The following is an 18,650-nucleotide window of genomic DNA, read 5'->3' as shown; positions in this document are numbered from 1 at the left end:
CGAAAACATCATGCTAAGTGAAAGAAGCTGGTAACAAAAGGCTCTATGATTCCGTTGTTGTTAAATTCTGTAAGGTGCAAACTCATCTATTACATTGGAAAGCAGATCAGTGATTTCTGGGGCTGAGGTACAGGCAAGGATGAATTGCAAAGGACCTCGAGAAAACTTGTCCACTTCATATGTACGCAGTATGCTGTATGCCCCTCAACAAAGTTGACTTTTAAAACTTGAATTACTTGAGGGGTATACTCCTAAATCCTGTCATTTAAAGGGGATGGGGAAAGTGACACATATACCGAGCCAGACCCAATCACAGGCCAGCAATTTTCATATATTTTTTAAAAATCTCGTTTGCTTGTCACGGCTCCCCAACAAAGTCAGAATGGCTGCCTCCAGTGTAGAGAGGAGAGAATGGAGCTTCAGAGAGACGAAGGGACTTGTCCCAGGTCACACCAGCTTCCAGCGGCTGAGGGAGGGTTTGACCCTCCCCAGCCTCCACTCCCGGCCAGCCCTGGGGAAGACTTGGAGGTCCAGGACTCTGGAATCAACCACGGAAGGAAGATGCGGTCCAAGCCTGGCTCCGTGCTCCACGTTCTACCTTCTTTAAGCCTTTGCCCAGGATGAACCAAAAGGCTCAGGATGTGCTCTGGCATTTCCCACTCCAGTCTCAGGAGGTCGAGCCAAGTTGTGGGTTTCCCGGTGGTGGGAGGGGTGTCCGTGGGTTTGGAAAAAGGGACTCTAGGAGACCCTTGGGCGGGTGCAGCTGAGGAGGACTGGCGTCCTTGATTCCTCTATTTTACGTGCCAAACTCAAACACCAGCACAGGCTATGGACTCTACCTTCTACTTTCAAATTAGAACCAGAACCCACCTGCTGTCTGCACTTCACTGCCACCATCTTGGTCCAAGCTGCCGTCATCCCTCTCCCAGACTGGCTCCTCAGCCTCCTCATTGGAGGCCCCCTGCAGTCAACATAGAAGCCAGAACGATGTGTTAAAGCCAAAGTCAGATCCTGCCACTCCTCTGCTCCAAACCCAGCCCATCGCTTACGTCTTCTCCATGGCCAGCAGGACCCTGCCCAGCCAGGCCCCCTGCACCTCTCTGACTTCTTGCACAGACCAGGCATGTTCCCACCCCTGGGCCTTTGCACTGGCTCTTCCCTCCGCCTAGACTGTTTCTTCCACGTGCCGGCACGTACCCACCCCCAAATCTTTTCATTTGTCTCCTGTTCCATGAGCCCTTCCCTTCTCTCCCCTTCCCTGCTTTCTGCTTCTCCAGAGCACTTCTCACCATCCGCTGTGCCATGGACCTCGCTGATTTATCTGTTTTTTTCTTTTTATTAAAAAAATTTTTTTAATGTTTATTATTGAGAGACAGAGAGACAGAACATGGCCAGGGAAGGGGCAGAGAGAGAGGAAGACACGGAATCTGAAGCAGGCTCCAGGCTCCGAGCTGCTCAGCACAGAGCCTGATGTGGGGTTAGATTCCACCATCCCGGGATCGTGACCTGAGCTGAAATCAAGAGTTGGACTCTCAACCGACTGAGCCATCGAGGCGCCCCCTGGTTTGTGTTGTTTAATGTCTGTCCCCACCCATTATAATGCAAGCCCCAGGAAAGCAGAGATTTCTGTTTTGATCATTGCTGTACCTGTGGCACCTAGAACAGTGCTTGGCACATAGTGGGTGCTCAGTATTTGTAAAAGGAGTGAGTACATTAATAAACCCTACCCTGAGGTCTCATCCCTCTATCAGAAGGAAGTACATTTACCTCCCATGGCCGCCCTAAGTGATCTTAAGGGAATCTCAAGGAAGGCCCCCAGTGTGGCACATGGTAAGCATTATTATGTGATTATTGTTATAGTCACAATTATTATGTCCTTCTGACCATTCAGTTGCGTTCCCCAAAATGAGCCGAAGTCAGGCATTTAACCGACTGAGCCACCCAGGAGCCCCTTCTTTTACAATTTTTTAAAAAGTTTAATTAGTTATTTTGAGAGGGACATAGAGAGTGCGAGCGGGGGAGGGGCAGAGAGGGGGGAGAACCTCAAGCAGTTTCTGCATCGATATCGCGGGCTTTGAACTGATGAAGCTGTGAGATGATGAGCCGAAATCAGGAGTCGGACACTCCACTGACTGAGCCACCCAGGAGCTTCAAAGTAAACTTTTCTTTTAGAGTAGTTGTAGGTGCACAGAAAGATTTCAAAGACAGTACAGAGTTTTCGTATACTCTGCATCCAATGTCCCTGATTGCTGACATCTTACATTACTATGGCACCTCCTTACCATTAATGAACTAATACTGATCCCTTATTATTACTTAACTCAGAGTTTCGTAGTTTTTACCTAATGTCCTTTCTCTGTCCACTCTTATTCTTCCCTCTCTCCTCCCCTTCTCTCTTTCTCTCTTTTTGTCTTTTTTTTTTTAATGCTTATTTATTTATTTTTGAGAGAAAGAGTGCAGGGGAGGGGCAGAGAAAGAGAGGGAGAGAGAGAATCCCGAGCAGACTCTGTGCTGTCGGCACAGAGCCCAACGTGGGGCTCGAACTCATGAACCATGGGATTATGACCTGAGCTGAAGTCGGATGCTTAACTGACTGAGCCACCCAAGTGTCCCACCCTTCTCATATTTTCAATTGACAGGTTTTTTTTTTAAAGTTTATTTATTTTTGAGAGAGAGACAGTGCGAGCAGAGGAGGGGTAGAGAGAGAGGGAAAGAGAGAATCCCAGGCAGGCTCCACACTGTCAGCACGGAGCCAGATGTGGGGCCCGAACCCACGAAACCGTGAGACCATGACCTGAGCCAAAACCAAGAGTCGGACGCTTAACTGACTGAGCCACCCAGGCGCCCCTCAGTTGAGGAGTATTGGTTAGCATTTCATAGAATGTTCTCCATTGGGCGTGCCTGATATTTTTCTCATAGTTAGACTGGTTATAGTTTTGGGGAGGAAGACCACAGAGGCAAAGTGACATTCTTGTCACACCATATGAGTGGTACATGCTATCACCTTGATTTACATGCTTTCAAACTTCATCACCTGCCTGAAGTCCTGTCAGTTTGCCCACTGTAAAGTACTCTGCCCCCTACCCCTTCGTACTGTCCTCATTGGAAGGAAGTCACTGTGTGAAGTCCACACTTAAGGAGGGAGAGTTATGCTTTACATATGTTATTTGGGATCCTTCTGCATGGGAGATATGTCTCTTTTCTGCTATTTATTCAATCATTTATATCAGTACGGACTCATGGATGGTTTACACTTTGGGTTATAATCTAGTACTATGGTTTGTTTGTTTGTTTTTAATTTTTTTTTTTAAATTTTTTTTTTCAACGTTTTTTTATTTATTTTTGGGACAGAGAGAGACAGAGCATGAACGGGGGAGGGGCAGAGAGAGAGGGAGACACAGAATCGGAAACAGGCTCCAGGCTCCGAGCCATCAGCCCAGAGCCTGACGCGGGGCTCGAACTCACGGACCGCGAGATCGTGACCTGGCTGAAGTCGGACGCCTAACCGACTGCGCCACCCAGGCGCCCCTGTTTTTAATTTTTTTTAAGTTTATTTATTGGGGCGCCTGGGTGGCTCAGTCTGTTAAGCGTCAACTTCGGCTCAGGTCATGATCTCACAGCTCGTGAGTTTGAGCTCTGGGTCAGGCCCTGTACTGACAGCTCAGAGCCTGAAGCCTGCTTTGGAATTCTGTGTCTCCCTCCCTCTCTCTCTGCTCCTCCCCCACTCACGCTCTCTCTCTCTCAAAAATAAATAAACATAAAACAAAGTTTATGTATTTATTTTGAGAGAAGGAGCATGAGCAGGGTAGGGGCAGACAGAGACAGAGACAGAGACAGAGACAGAGACAGAGACAGAGAGAGAAAACCACAAGCGGGCTCCGTACTGTTAGTACAGAGCTCAACACGGGGCTTGAATTCATGAATCGTGAGATCATGACCTGAGCCGAAGTCGGATGCTTAACTGACTGCGCCACCCAGGCTCCCCTCCTAAGACATTTTAAAAATCGCATACATGGAGGGTCCATCTTTATGCTATAACTACTCATGTCCATCATTACAGTATCACTGCCCTAGAGTATCTCCTGTGCCTCATCTACTGAACGTCTCTGCTTCCCCCGTCCCCCAGTTACTATCTCTATAGTTTTGCCTTTTCCAGATTGTCACATAAATGGAATTATAACAAATTTAGACTTGTAGACTGGCTTTTTTTCACTTAGCAATATTCATCCATGTTTTTGTGTCTTGATAGCCCATTCTTTTTGTGTGTGTGTGTGTGTGTCATCTCATGGTATGGATATATCACAATTTCTTTATCTATTTACCTATTAAAGGACATCTTAGGGGCACCTGGGTGGCTCAGTCGATTGGGTGTCCGACTTTGGCTCAGGTCGTGATCTCACGGTTTGTGAGTTCGAGCCCCGCGTCGGGCTCTGTGCTGACGGCTCGGAGCCTGGAGCCTGCTTCGGATTCTATGTCCCCTTCTCTCTCTGCCCCTCCCCAACTTGTGCTCTGTCCTCTATGTCTCTCAAAAAATAAATAAACGTAAAAAAATGAAAATAAAAAATAAAGGACGTCTTGGGGGGAAGAAAAAAGAATAGTTACAAACTGAGAGGGAGTCAAACCACAAGACATTCTTTTTTTTTTAATTTTTTTTTAACGTTTATTTATTTTTGAGACAGAGAGAGACAAAGCATGAACGGGGGAGGGGCAGAGAGAGAGGGGGACACAGAATCCAAAGCAGGCTCCAGGCTTTGAGCCGTCAGCACCATGCCTGATGCGGGGCTCGAACTCACAGACTGTGAGATCATGACCTGAGCCGAAGCTGATACTTAACCGACTGAGCCACCTAGGTGTCCCAAGAGGTTTTTTTTTATGTATGTGTTTTGGGTCCAAGCCCTTTACCTGATGTGTGATTGACAAATATTTTCTCCCAGTAGGTAACCTGTATCTTCGTTCTCTTAGCAGTGCTATTCACAGAGCAAAGTTTTTAAATTTGATAAAGTCCAGTTTATTAAATTTGAGTGGGGGGATTATGCTTTTGGTGTTGTATCTAGAAACTCATCACCAAACCCAAGGCGGTATGTATTTTTTCCTAATTTTTTTTCTTCTAGAAAATTCTAGAAAACATGCAGCCCAACCCTGGTGCCCTGTTAAGTCTATGTTGTAGATGATCTGACTCCTCCATGAGAACAGGCTCCCCCCCCCCCTTAAATAATCCACAGAAATAATCCACAGAAATATGGATACTGATCAGTATGGGCTGAATTTGTCCCTTCAAGTCCATATGTTGAATTCTTAACTTCCAGAACCTCAAAATGTGACTGTTTCTGCAGATAAGGCCTTTCAAGAGGTGATCAAGTTAAGATAAGACTGTTAGGGTGGGGCTTAATGCAGCATGACTGCTCTCCCTATGGGAAGAGGGAATGTGGCCACAGAGACACCAGGGATGTGCACTGACTCAGGAAAGACTACGTGAGAAGGTGGCCATCTACCAGCTTCGGGAGAAACCAACTCGGCCGACACCTTGATCTCAGACTTCTAGCCTCCAGAACTGAGAGAAAATAAATCTCTATCGTTTAGGCCTCCCCGTCCGTGGTATTTTACTATGGCAGCGCTAGCAAACAAATGCACTGTCACAACGAAGTTTCATCAGAGTATGACACCAAGACTCTCTATGGGCCGAGAGCTGGGTACGTGGCCTTGGCCAAGGAGAGCAAGGGTGGGCAGAAAGGGATTGATTGGGAAAACCCAGACCTAAGATTAAAATTGGCTCGTGTCCTTTCTCCGTGCCAAGTCGACCTGACACGTCCAACGACTCTGGACAGAGCAGACCGAGTCCAAACTGGAAATTGATATCTTACAGTCTTGTCATGTACTGCTACCCAAATCCTCTGAGTATATCTTCACGGTGTCCTTGAGACCTCAGGTGACAAAGGCAGGGGAGTAGGTGACTGCCTGCTGGGGGGATCGAGGGGTTGGTCCACATGATCACCCATACCCATGACATGAGGGCTGAAGTTGACCAACGGCATAATGGACATTTTGATGGTTGCCATGGGGCCATGCTATGGCTTTCATCGGCAACTTGGATAGTGTACTGGTCAAGATGAGTAATTATAGCTGCTGTAACAAACAATCTCCAATCTCCGTGGCTTAACATAATGAAATTTCATGTATCACCTACATCACAGTCCAGCATGGGTTGGATGGCTCTCCTGGGTTGGGGGCAGAATGTCCTCTGGGTTCTTGAGCCTTCCATCTTGTACAGACATATAAACGTGTGGTTGCTTCTCCAGAGGTCACTGCAGAAGGGGAAGAGGTAGCCAGAGGATCGCGCGAGAATGTTTTAGAGGTCCAGTCTAGAAGCGACCTACATTTCTTCTGTCCACTTTTTCAATACCCAGAACAAACTTCCAAGGAGCCTGAAAGATGTAGTCTTCCCCTGTGCCCGGGGAGAGGAAGCAGTGTGGCAAACACTTGGTGTTGTCTCTACCACGGCTAAAGACACAGATTTTCCTACCCAGCCAGCAACTGTTGGGATGCTGGAGAAGATGGTGGGTAGGGACTCAGTCTCCACAGCCAGCAATGATGGTTGTGACAGCCATTTCCATCTAGCGAGTCAGGAGGAGAGTTGGCTTAGCGATAAACAGGCCAAGAGTTGGGGGCTTTCTTGACCACGGGTCTGGTGTGAATTAAGGAGGGAGCTTGTCGGGAGTGCTCCTGGAAGAAGAAGGTGTTGTGATGAGCAGCGTTTGGGACAGTAAATCCCACTGGCGTTCTACTGGAAGTGTTAGCGAGACAACAGTGAGGAACAAAGTAGCTGCCGTGTCTGGGGCCAGGCAGGCCTGACTCTGTGCAGCCCTCGTCACAGGTCATAGGCCTGAAGTGGCATGTGGAACTGGTCTGTGAGCCAAGGGCCAGCGGGAGCCTCTGCCGGCAGCTGCTTCCACAACAGAAATGAGATCAGCCCACGGGAGCACCTCATCTGTCTTATGCCCATTTCCCTTTTGTCTTGTCTCCCCTCTGCCCACATTAAAGTTATCGCAGCTTGTTTTGTGTGTCTGTGCAAACCATCTCCAGTCCTGCCCGGAATGAAACAGGGGGATATACACAAATGTGGCGGAGAAGAGAGTCTGGGGCACTGAGAAGTTGCCTTCTCATTCCTTGTGTCCATAGCTCTTCCCCCAGTCATCAGGGTATTTGGTGGAGGAAGGGGCTTGTGAAAGGGCAGGCAGGGGTGGGCAGAGGGAGACTGAACCCTGAAAGAGTCACCTTTCTGTTTTTCAACCCCCTAAGTAGACTGCAGACAGATGTCTTTTGAAAAGACAGATGTCTCAAAGTCAAACTAATTTTTTGGGGGGTCAGGTTGGGGATTATGGAAAGGAAAAAAGATTATTGCAAAACTTACGGTTTACCCTATAAACCACAGAGTGGGGTTGCTTGCAGGGGGAACTAAGAGCCTCTTTCACACCCAAAAGAAATAAGGGCTTGAGAGGAGGGCAAGGCGGGGAGACTCAAGAGGGAGGCTCAGAGGAGCAGACTCGTTGCTCTGTTGGAACCTGGGTCATGGGAGCCAAGCTAGGTCCAGCTATGGGAAAACGAAGAAGGTGGCGTTCGGGACGGTTGACTTTGCAGCTGTGTGAACTCCTATCAGCTGCACAAGCTCCCCTCTTGGGGCCCCTCCCCACTCTTGGGAGCACCATCAGAGTGAGATAATCAGGGTGATGAGTACCAGCTGCTGTAACAAACCGCCTATCTGTGTGTGTGACAACGAACAGTGTCCCAGACGCCTCTCCCTCTGGTTCTCTTGCTTCGGACTAGTGTTCCGAACCGCTCTGACCCCGCAGGCTCAGGGGTGCCTCTGCCCCAGGCTGCAGGCTTTGTAAGCGGTCCATCCTGCTGATTCTGGAGCTCCTAGTCAGTGAGGCACCAGCTGTATCGGGCTCTGAAGAGGAGTTGCCCCGGTGGCTTGCTGGCCCAGGGGGGCCATCAGAACCTGGTGGGCTAGTTCACGGTCAGTGCTGAAGGCAGGATAAGGGGTTCTCCAGGGACATTTCACGGAGCCTGTGGGATGCTCATTCCAGGCCTCTCGATGCGCCTCCCCTGTTCCAGCCTCCCTGGAGAGATTAGCGAGCAGTTCCTGATTTGCCTTCCGTAACGGCCCTCTCTTCTCATCCTCAAGTTAGGTTGCCCATCCTCTCTTGGCCTTCTTTGCCAGCTCCTCCTTTCCTTCCGGCCGGGACGTTGGAGAGCCTCTGCCCCGTCTCCCTTTACACCTTTGTGCTCGTCCTGAGGAACTGCATCCGTTCCAGGTGACCTTGCAGCACTAGTGACTGCGGCTTTGTGGCTAAAATTTCCTCCCCCTTCCTTTGAATATACATTTCCTTGAGTCTACACCAGGAGACAGCTGCCAGGAAGGAATTTTATTAATAGATTTGCCTTTGCGTCTGGGAACTGAAGGACATCTACCACACGCTCCTGCCGTGTCCCGAGCAGCCCATGTTTTCATGGTTGCACATTTCATTCATCCTGGGCTTCACCTAACTTGGGGGGACACTTCTGACATATTTCTATCATTCCACAAAGAACTTACTAGATACCCACTTACTGAGTGCCTACCCAGCATCCATGTCCCTTTCTAGTATTACCAGCTCTCCATCTGGAATCTTCCTCTCGCCTTTGGGAGAAACTGATCCCCCCTGAAGTTTCGGCAGGGGCCCTCATTTAACTCACCAAGTGATGCGTTCCATTCTCCAGGCCCTGTCACTGGTTCAGGGGTGAGCCCATGACTCAAGTCAGAGTGAATTTCAGCACCGCTACTTGGAATCCCAGGGCAAACCTCCCCATTGGCCTCTCTTTGGAAGCGAATGCGGAAGCATGAAACTCCACTGGGTGGCTGGCAGCCATCCCACCACCGGGAGAAAAGCTGGTTGGGGAAGGAAGCTGTTACTCGGGTGACAGAGTGAGGGACAAAAACAACCTCTGTCCTTGATGATGCCATTGAGCTGCTGATTCAAACTCTGAAGCGTGCCCCATCTCTGAACATTTATGGTGGCAGAGGCCATGAAGTGTCCTTTGTTATTTAATCCAGTTTGAGTTGGGCTATTACTCAAAACATAAAGAACCCTGGTAACACCTCCCACTTTTGTTCTTCTGTATTGGTCGTGTTTGGTAACCATGAGACTAGTGGCCCAAATTCATTGGATGTGTTTTACGTGCCTGCATTATCTCATTTAACCTCCCAACAACCCTCTGAGGTAGATTCTCTTATCCTTACTTTATAGAGGAGGAAATTGAGACTCAGAGAGATTAAGTAACCAGCCTAAAACCACACAACCACGAGAGATGGATCCTGGACCGGAACTCAGGAAGCCTGATTCCTGAGCTCACACTCTTAACCCCTACATGACTTCCCACCCCACACTCATTCCGAATTTCTTCCTGGGATGACATTCATGTCTGTGCTTCACAGAGTCTAGCTGCAGCCCCGATGTACTTGGGTGTCCAGAATGTTAATAAGGAAATCATGACTCAGGAACTAACTGATATAGGCAGGCTAGGTCTGAGCATCCAGAACGGGTTCCGCAGGGCCAGCCAAGATGGTCCTTGGCTTTGTGCAGGGCAGAAATCAAACGCGAGCCAGGAGGAAGTGAGAGCAGTGTTTATTGAAGATGTAGAGAGCACATACAGACAGGGTGTCTGGGACACTCGGAAAGGAAAAGGGGCGTGAGTCTCATCTTTATTTGGGGACTGGGGTTTTTAGGGAGGATGTGGTCTGGCATACGTGTCCTCCCAGGCATCCAGGAACCTGTCAAAACAAAGACGAGTGCTCAGGTGTCCTCCATAAGTCACTTACACCCTGGAGCTAGGGGTCTTCGTATCAAGGGATCAGGACTTACTGGTCTTGGAAAACATACATGATGCCACCTCGCCCCGTCACTCCTTAGGTGTTTTCTACTGTGCTGGGAGACTCCAAAGAGATCATTATCTCCTTGACCTTTATAAGGAGGACATACATTGTCGGTGTTACAAGCCATGTGGAGGGCGGGGGTGCAGGTCCTAGCAAGGACAGAGCAGGAAAAGGAGCAAAGAAGCAGGGTTTTTTCACGGGATGCCTTCAGGTTGTCTGTCTCATGGCCATGAAGTGCCATTCATTTCTTCCTCCCGGCTCTGAGAGAGCATTCACAAGACTGTCCCTTGTCCTTCTCTACCCTCTTTCTGTGTGACACACACATCAAACAGGCAGAACACAAACTGTATAGTTTATATGGAGGCACCGTCCTCCACCAGCCCGCCTGTAATTTCTTGTTCCTCTTTTCTCCAGGTTGTCAGACAGCTTCTCTTTTCTGAAAATGTCCCAGTGGTTGTCCTGAGACGACTCAGCCCCAACTCAATGTCCAGGGCTGGACGCTCCTTTTGCTCAGCACTACTAGCCAAGGGGTGACCAGATTCCAACTGTGAGACTACCTCTTGGTCCCAACCAAGGTAGAAAACTAGAAGCTCTATGGAGAGGCATCCCGATGGCGGCTGGAGATAGGATCTCCAAGATTTAGCCAATAAAAATAGAAGATGCCCAGTGAAATTTGAATTTGCAGTGTTGGTGACCAGAGTAACAGAACATTTGGGTAAGGAGAGCTGAGCAGTGTACCAGGTCCAGACCGATTCAGAAGCGATCAGGAAATGGAGGTTCTGCCCTGACAGTCCCGTTGGACGTCGTAGCCGAACACAGCTGCTCTAAGGGGCATAATCAAGGTAGCAAAGGCCAAGTGGAAATTCGAAAGTATAAGCTACATTGCGTTCCAAGCTGGCTAATGTACAAGACATGGCCCTAGGGACTGGCCGGAGGACTCTGTGGTTCAGTGATATCCAGGATATCGATTTCCTTTGGGTGGATGTCATCTTTTTTCTTGCATTCATGCAATGTATTTTTATTGAACATCTGTTATGAGCTAGGCATTAAAATTGCTGCCCTTGATACAATAAGAAGCAGATACAGACCCATCCTTGCCTTCCAACAAAAATATTTGCGCTATGTCCCTTTTAAAATTTTTCCTGTTTTCCTCCATTGTAAAATTCCTCCTGACCAATAAATCACTGACTGTAAACGAGCCTCGTGCGCTATATTTGTCTGTTGCGAGGGTAGCTATGAGGTCCTGTATCCCGTTTCCAAAGTATTGCCTCAGTCATTCCCTGGGGGACAAGAGATCATGGTATAAACGGTGGTTGATCCTGTCAACCGATCTTGCAGCAGGTAAAAAACTGATACCACAGGTCTAGTTTCAGGGGCTGACAGGAGGGATTAGGAATGCTCCCAGGAGAAATTCTTTGCTGTATGTTTCACAGGTGCTACAGTCCTTCCTATCACATTTGAATTCGGTTTTTGATTTTAGGCTTAAATAGTGTTTTCGCCTGTGCTATTTATAGAACACAAGCATCAAGGTTCATGCTTGGAGGTTTTGAAGAACAGAGGGAAAAAGTAAAATGTGGGAAACGCATGAGTTTCAGGAACCGACAAACCACTGAGAGATTTATCCCAGGAAAGTAATTCAACTGAAAAAAATAAAATAAAAGTTCTGAATAGGTTACTTGCAAAACTATAAAATTAAAAAGTGGGAAATAATACAAATATCTAATAATAAGATGATATTGAGGTCATTATGTTGCATCCCTCATTAATAATTAAAACTGTCTAGAGGAATAACACCTATGATAAACTAAAAGAAGCAAAATTCAAAAATTGTCTGCATGCTATGATTGTAGCTATGTAAACCATTTAAATGAATATATAAAATTCATGTTTTACATGTTTATAGAAATATACAAGTTAAGAAATACACAAGCAGTTAAGACAGTAAAATATAGCCTTTTTCTATGTTGTTATGTATGTATTTCTATAAAGTGTAAAATGATTTTAAAAAGAAAAATACGAGGTGGGGAAAAAAGAGCTCAGTGACTACGTGTTTCTCTCAAGATTTGGAGGTTTTAAGTTGCAAGTTACAGGGACGCCTGGGTGGCGCAGTCGGTTAAGCGTCCGACTTCAGCCAGGTCACGATCTCGCGGTCCGTGAGTTCGAGCCCCGTGTCAGGCTCTGGGCTGATGGCTCGGAGCCTGGAGCCTGTTTCTGATTCTGTGTCTCCCTCTCTCTCTGCCCCTCCCCCGTTCATGCTCTGTCTCTCTCTGTCCCAAAAATAAATAAAAAACGTTGAAAAAAAAAGTTGCAAGTTACAGAAGAGGTAATTCCACATGGTTTTAAAAAATAAAGGGGGCTTTTGGCTCATCTAACAGGGAAGTCCAGAGGTGGTGTAAGCTTCAGGTACGGTTTGCTCAGGGCTCAGACTTCATTTCTCTGTGCCTCTCTCAGGTCTGCCCTCCCCAGTGTGTAGACTTCTTTCTTGGACTGACTTTCTTCATAGTCCCAAGGTAAAGGAAGTGAAGCTACAGGCTTCTTCTTTAATATCTTTATTCAATCTTGGGGAGAAGAGGCACCATGGCACGGGGATCCTAGCTTCATTCTGATTGGGTCTCTGGTATTCCAGAGGCTGGCTTTTGTTTTGAAAAATTACTGTGATAAGGAGTATAGGATTGCCTTGACTGACTGATACCAATGAAGTCCCCCACCCCCTGAGCTGAGGTAGTTCAATCCGACCCAAAGAGCACATAGGGAGGTGTGTGGCTTACCTGGGGAGTAGGGAATCTCAGTGTCCATTGTATAATGTCTGTGCAGAAGAGTGTCATGAAAATCACAGATGTGAATTGGAAGGCAGCTGAGAATTTGATAAATACCTAGTTCCTTGGCTACACACTTTAAGTGTCTTCCTTCCCTTCTGAAATTATCTCAGCCATCACAGGAAGAAATTCCAGATGAATTACAGATCAAAGTATGAATCAACTAGAAGAAAATACTGGAGAATATATTTGTGTGTGTATTTGTGTGTGTGTGTGTGTGTGTGTGTGTGTGTGTGTAATTTTGGAGTAAAGAATACCTTAAAAATTGTTTTTAATGTTTATTTACTTTTGAGAGAGACAGACAGATCGCGAGAGGGGGAGGGGCAGAGAGAGAGAGGGAGACACAGAATCTGAAGCAGGCTCCAGACTCCAAGCTGTCAGGAGAGTCTGGCACGGGGCTCAAGCCTACAAACCTCGAGATTATGACCTGAGCTGAAGTTGGATGCTTAACCAACTAAGCCACCCAGGTGCCCCCAAAATACCTTTTAAATAAGATTTAAAATTTCTTTTATGTTTTATTTATTTTTGAGAGAGAGAGAGAGAGAGAGAGAGAGCGAGCAGGGGAGGGGCAGAGAGAGAGGGAGACACAGAATCCTAAGTTGGCTCCAGGCTCTGAGCTAGCTGTCAGCACAGAGCCTAATGTGGGGCTCAAACCCACAAACTGTGAGATCATGACCTGAGCTGAAGTCGGATGCTTAACCGACTGAGTCACCCAGGCGCCCCTAAATAAGATTTTTTTTTTTTTAAGTCACAAAGGAAAGGCCGATAAACGTATTCTGGAATTTAAAAGCTCTGTGTGACAAAAACACTATTAACCAAGTTAATACCAAGTGAACACATATGTGATATATAGAAGAAAATATTTGGAGTTTATGTCAGAGATAAAGGGTTAATATTCAGAATGCAATAGAGAATATCTACTTCTTCCTTTTAGTAATAACCTATCAAGTGCTAGCTGAACACCTGGCAGCACAGCCAGAGATACATTTCCCAGCTCCCCTTTGGCCATGTGACTAACTTCTGGCCAATGGGATCTCAGCAGGAAGAGCTAAGTGCAGTTTACAAGTTCCATTCTTTTTTGTTTGCTTTTAATTTTTTTTAAGTTTGTTTATTTACTTTTGAGAGAGAAGGGGGGAGGGGCAGGAGAGAGGGAGAGAGAGAATCCCAAGCAGAGCCCAATACGGGGATTGAACTCACGAACTATGACATTGTGACACTCAACCAACCAAGTCACCCAGGCGCCCCCTACGAGTTCCATCCTTAAGGGTAAACGGCCTTTCCTTTCCTTCTTCTCCCTTTCTCAGGGGCTCGAAGGTGGTGACCTGGGGGTAAGGACACCACCCTAGTGCTGTGTCTCCAAACTGTGCACAAAGTGCCGTGGGGTGCCAGAACAAGCTTCTAGGGGTGCTGTGGGGCATCTTAACATTTTGAGGAAACAAAGCTATTTCTGTGTCGTCCATGACATGACAGCTTGAACTAGTTCACATTTTCAACATTAGGTCACTAAGTTCCTGATATTGCGTCTTTGAGAAGACAGATTTAGGAAGCAATTGCTATGGGAATATCCATGTGGAGCAAATAACGAGAACAGTGGTTCCCAATCTGATTTTAAAGTTTGATAAACTGTGCAACGGACACTAAGTTGTTAGGACATAAATATTTATTTTTTTTTCAACGTTTATTTATTTTTGGGACAGAGAGAGACAGAGCATGAACGGGGGAGGGACAGAGAGAGAGGGAGACACAGAATCGGAAACAGGCTCCAGGCTCTGAGCCATCAGCCCAGAGCCTGACGCGGGGCTCGAACTCACGGACCGTGAGATCGTGACCTGGCTGAAGTCGGACGCTTAACTGACTGCGCCACCCAGGCGCCCCAGGACATAAATATTTATGAAGTTGTTTGGAGCTCATTATTTAAGAGTGGAGATTGTTAGATATTTCTTTGGGCTTAGGAGCTCTGTGAAAGAATCTCTAAGGCACTTAAGGGTGCCCTGTACAGAGAAAGTTTGGGAATTTTTGCCTGGTGGTGGAGAACAAGATAGGAAGAATCTGGGTCTTTGTGTGATCTTGTGGATCTCCTGGGACAGAACTGCCGACTGCTGTGGACTGCCACCTTCCTCAGGACAATAGTGTGTGAAAGAAATAGACTTGTTTCCTATTGCAGCCATTGTGTTTGGGGATCTCTCGGTCCTAACAGCAAACCAGACATTGTAGGTGTCCTGCCTATATCCCCGCAGCCCACTGGAGAGGTCACCTGCAATGGTTCCTGTACATGCTGATGGAGTCTCTGCTTCAGGGGGTTCTCTCCTTGGGGCTGGGCTGGGCTCTGTGTGGGCAGGCCAGAAGGACTAGGGAGGTACGGCCTCAGCAATGGCTGGGTGAATACCGCTGCTGCGCTGTCCCTCAGTGGAATGATTCGGAGGCATATTCTTTGCAGCCTCTCGGAGGGTCCCCGGTGGGACTGAGGTCCGCGTGCCCACCTGTACTCATCAACATCTGCTTTCTTGGCTTTCCAGTCTTCTCTCGCTTTCCCAATCCCTCGCCATGTTTCCTGGGATTATCTCCAAAAACAAGCTACTTGGGGGCACCTGGGGGGCGTGGTCGGTTAATCGTCTGACTCTTGATCTCAGGTCATGATCTCACAGGTTCACGAGTTCGAGCCCCGCACTGGGCTGTGTGCTGATGGTGCAGAGCCTGCTTGGGATTCTCTCTCCTTCTTTCTGCGCCTCCCTTGCTTGTGCTCTCTCTCTCTCAAAATAAATAAATAAACTTAAAAAAAAAAAAAGAAACAAAAACAAGCTGCCTTTACCAAATCCTTGTTTTGGGGTTTGCTTTTTGAGGGCAGAGGGGGTTAAACCAAGAGAAGCAGCTAGTCCGTACCTTAACAAATACATAATATATGTAAATAAGTACTGCAAAGCAACAGGAAAATGGTAAACAACTCAAATAAAAATGGGTAACTGTAAACAACTCACAACAGAGGAAACGTAATTGGCCAATAAGCACATAAGACATTCATCACTAGAAACTGGCTAGTGGTGATCAAGATAGCACAGCACAGTAATTGAGAATACTGACTCATGAGTCCAAAGGTCTGAGTTTGAATCTCTAATGCTTTCTAGCTCTATGTCCCTAGGAAATTTAACTTCTCTGTGCCTGTTTCTTCATCTATAGTTTAATAATAATAATAATAATAATAATATTATTATTATTATTATTATCTCATTGAGCTACTATAAAGATTAAATGATATTTAAAAAATTTTTAAGTGCTTACAACAGTAACTGGAACCCAGGAATCACTTTAGAAATGTTTGTTGAGCAAATAAATGAAATGTCATTTTATCCATTAGAATGGTAAATATTAAAGGAAATGATCTATTAAATGCTGGCAAGGGTTTGGAGACAGATTCAGACATTTGTGGTGGAAAAGCAATTTAACAGCATCTATTAAAATTAAAATGCTTCTATATTCTTTGGCCCAGAAATTCTACTTCACATAGCTGCCCTAGAAAAACACACCTAGTTGCGTGCAATGAAGCTCACACAGGTATTTCCCCTGTAGCATTGTTTGTAATAGCAAAAACTGACATGAATCTCCATGTTTAGTAATAGAACAGTATATTGCAAACTAGTGGCCCTTGGGCTAAATTTGTCCTGCAGGTATGTTCTGCTTAGCCTGAATGGTGTTTTAAAAGCCTAGGTTAGTTGCCAACACTAAAAAAATCAGATTTATGGGGGCACCTGAGTGGCTCAGTTGATTAGGTGTCTGACTTCAGCTCAGGTCACGATTTCAGTCTGAGAGTTCAAGCCCCGCATGGGGCTCTGTGCTGACAGCTCAGAGCCTGGAGCCTGCTTCGGATTCGGTGTTTCTCTCTCTCTCTCTCTCTCTCTCTCTCTCTCTCTCTCTCTCTCTCTCTCTCTCTCTATCCCTACCCTGCTTGTGCATGCATGCTCTCTCTCTCTCTCAAGAATAAATTATTAATTTATTTAAAAAATCAGATTTATGTTCTAAAAACCCAGATTTTCAAGTACTCTTGAAACACTGTAATTCAAGTTGTCAATCCTTTTGGTCTGCATAAACAACTATTTCTGCTTAGAAAAAAATAAACTTGCTCTACTTTGTCACTCATTACTTGCATAGTCCCTGTAGGCACTGGAATTTGGGATCCTGGAAAACGAGTTATAGCTCAGCTATGTAATGAAATGCATATAATGAGGTAAATCAATATAATAGATATTTATGTGGAAAGATCACCAAGACGGAAAAAAAAAAACCCCAAAAAGGAAGATAGAGTACCATTATGTATGATGCCATTTCTGTAGACAACAACAAATTATATATTTGTGTATATACACTAGGATGTAAACTATAAAATACAGGAACATTTCTGTTTTATTGCTATATTCCCAGTGCCTAGAAAAGTGCCTGGCATATATTGGGTGCTCAATATATATGTGTTGAATACTTATGAATAAATGTATAAGATTATTATTTTTTAAGTAGGCTTCATGCCCAGCATGGAGCCCAACATGGGGCTTGAACTCACAACCCTGAGATCAAGACCTGAGCTACCAAGAGTCGTTTAATTGACTGAGCCAGGTCAATTGGCTGTACCCAGGTACCCCTATGAATAAATGTACAAAAGAATTTGGAGAGGATATACTAAATAAGTGATTAATTTTTTCAAGGGATTGGGATTTCGGGGTGATGTTCAGGGAAGAGTTTTGTTTTTGTTTTGTATAGTTTCTTTTACAAGAACACAGTATTAATTGTGAAAAATTTTTTTAAATTAAAGACAACGCAAAATACATAGGTGATCAAGATTTAAAAGTTAAGTGTCATCTGGAGAAAAATGAATGGGGATAAAAGTAAACTTGCATTTATGAGCAAAAAAAAAGAAAAATTAACTCAAAATACTTAACCACAAGCTCAGAATTAAGCAGCAAGGTGAGTCAGCTGGAGACACTGATGCAATCCAGCCCACTCTGGATAAGTGATGACGTTCCATCCATAATTTACAGTCCCCCCGCCCCCGAGGCGGGGGGGGGGGGCATCACATCTTCTGATTTGGGGAATTTGTTTTTCAATACCGTGTCCACAAGTTCATGATGGCCTTGCACATCATGTACCAGAAGGTGCCCAGCTTGTAAGTTTTTTAAAAAGGAAGAAGAAAAGGAATCAAGAAGCTGGGGTAGGTAGCAAAGACAGAAAAAGAGAAGAGCTTTAAAGCCAGTGTTTGGAGATCAAACATTTCCCTTCAAAGGGAAGACAGGCCTGACTGATTTTTCAGAGGCATCAAGAATAGACTGGTCCCAGCGGATTCGGAGGCGTTCGGAGCAAAGGAACGCTCCACGGGAGACTTCTCCATGCTATGTTTGGAAGCAGCTCTTCTCACCCCAGGTTCAACTGTCATTAAACAGCCTTAGTTCTTATCCTCCAGGTTTGGAGTCAAGCAATTGTCATTGTTCCCAGGGGCAGCATGTTCAGAGCTGTTCTGAGACAGCAGGCGCAAAGACACTGGAACGGTTCGGACAGAGCCCAACGGCGTGGCTGGCAGAAAGCAAAAAAGCAAATCCTGCCCTTCATGAAGACTCAGTACAGGAGCCCCTAAGGGTGCCTGCCACGGGCCAGCCGGAGCCCCTGCTTGGCTTGGTTCTACCGAAGCCGCCAGGCGGCTCGGGCCGCTTCACAGCACCGGCGTTCTCGCCCGCGCTAGCTTAGGACCGTCGTTTAGGAAGATTTCTGGCAACAGCGTCCCAAAGTTCGACCTTCCGGCCCCAAGACACGACCACCTTCTGGAGGAGCCCAGGCGCGCATTTAGGGACACCCGGGACAGCTCTTTCGCGAGCGGCAGGCCCCGCCTCCAGCTGCCGTCCGCACGGACTTCCGCCGGAAGTCGGCCTGGCGGCGAGCGCCGCGTG

At 46.4% G+C, this 18,650-nt stretch overlaps 1 long non-coding RNA gene across 1 annotated transcript; it reads right to left on the bottom strand.

The window, feature by feature from the left end:
• Positions 1 to 36: 36 nt before the first annotated feature.
• Positions 37 to 18,626, bottom strand: LOC131501669 (uncharacterized). The gene is made up of 2 exons (XR_009256850.1): positions 17,652 to 18,626; positions 37 to 961 (listed from the first exon to the last, which is right to left on the bottom strand). It is a non-coding gene; the product is annotated as an uncharacterized LOC131501669 (long non-coding RNA).
• Positions 18,627 to 18,650: the final 24 nt, after the last annotated feature.

This window comes from Neofelis nebulosa, chromosome 18 (assembly GCF_028018385.1).
Source record: "Neofelis nebulosa isolate mNeoNeb1 chromosome 18, mNeoNeb1.pri, whole genome shotgun sequence".
NCBI classification, from domain to species: domain Eukaryota; kingdom Metazoa; phylum Chordata; class Mammalia; order Carnivora; family Felidae; genus Neofelis; species Neofelis nebulosa.
This window is presented reverse-complemented; position numbering and strand designations above follow the sequence as displayed.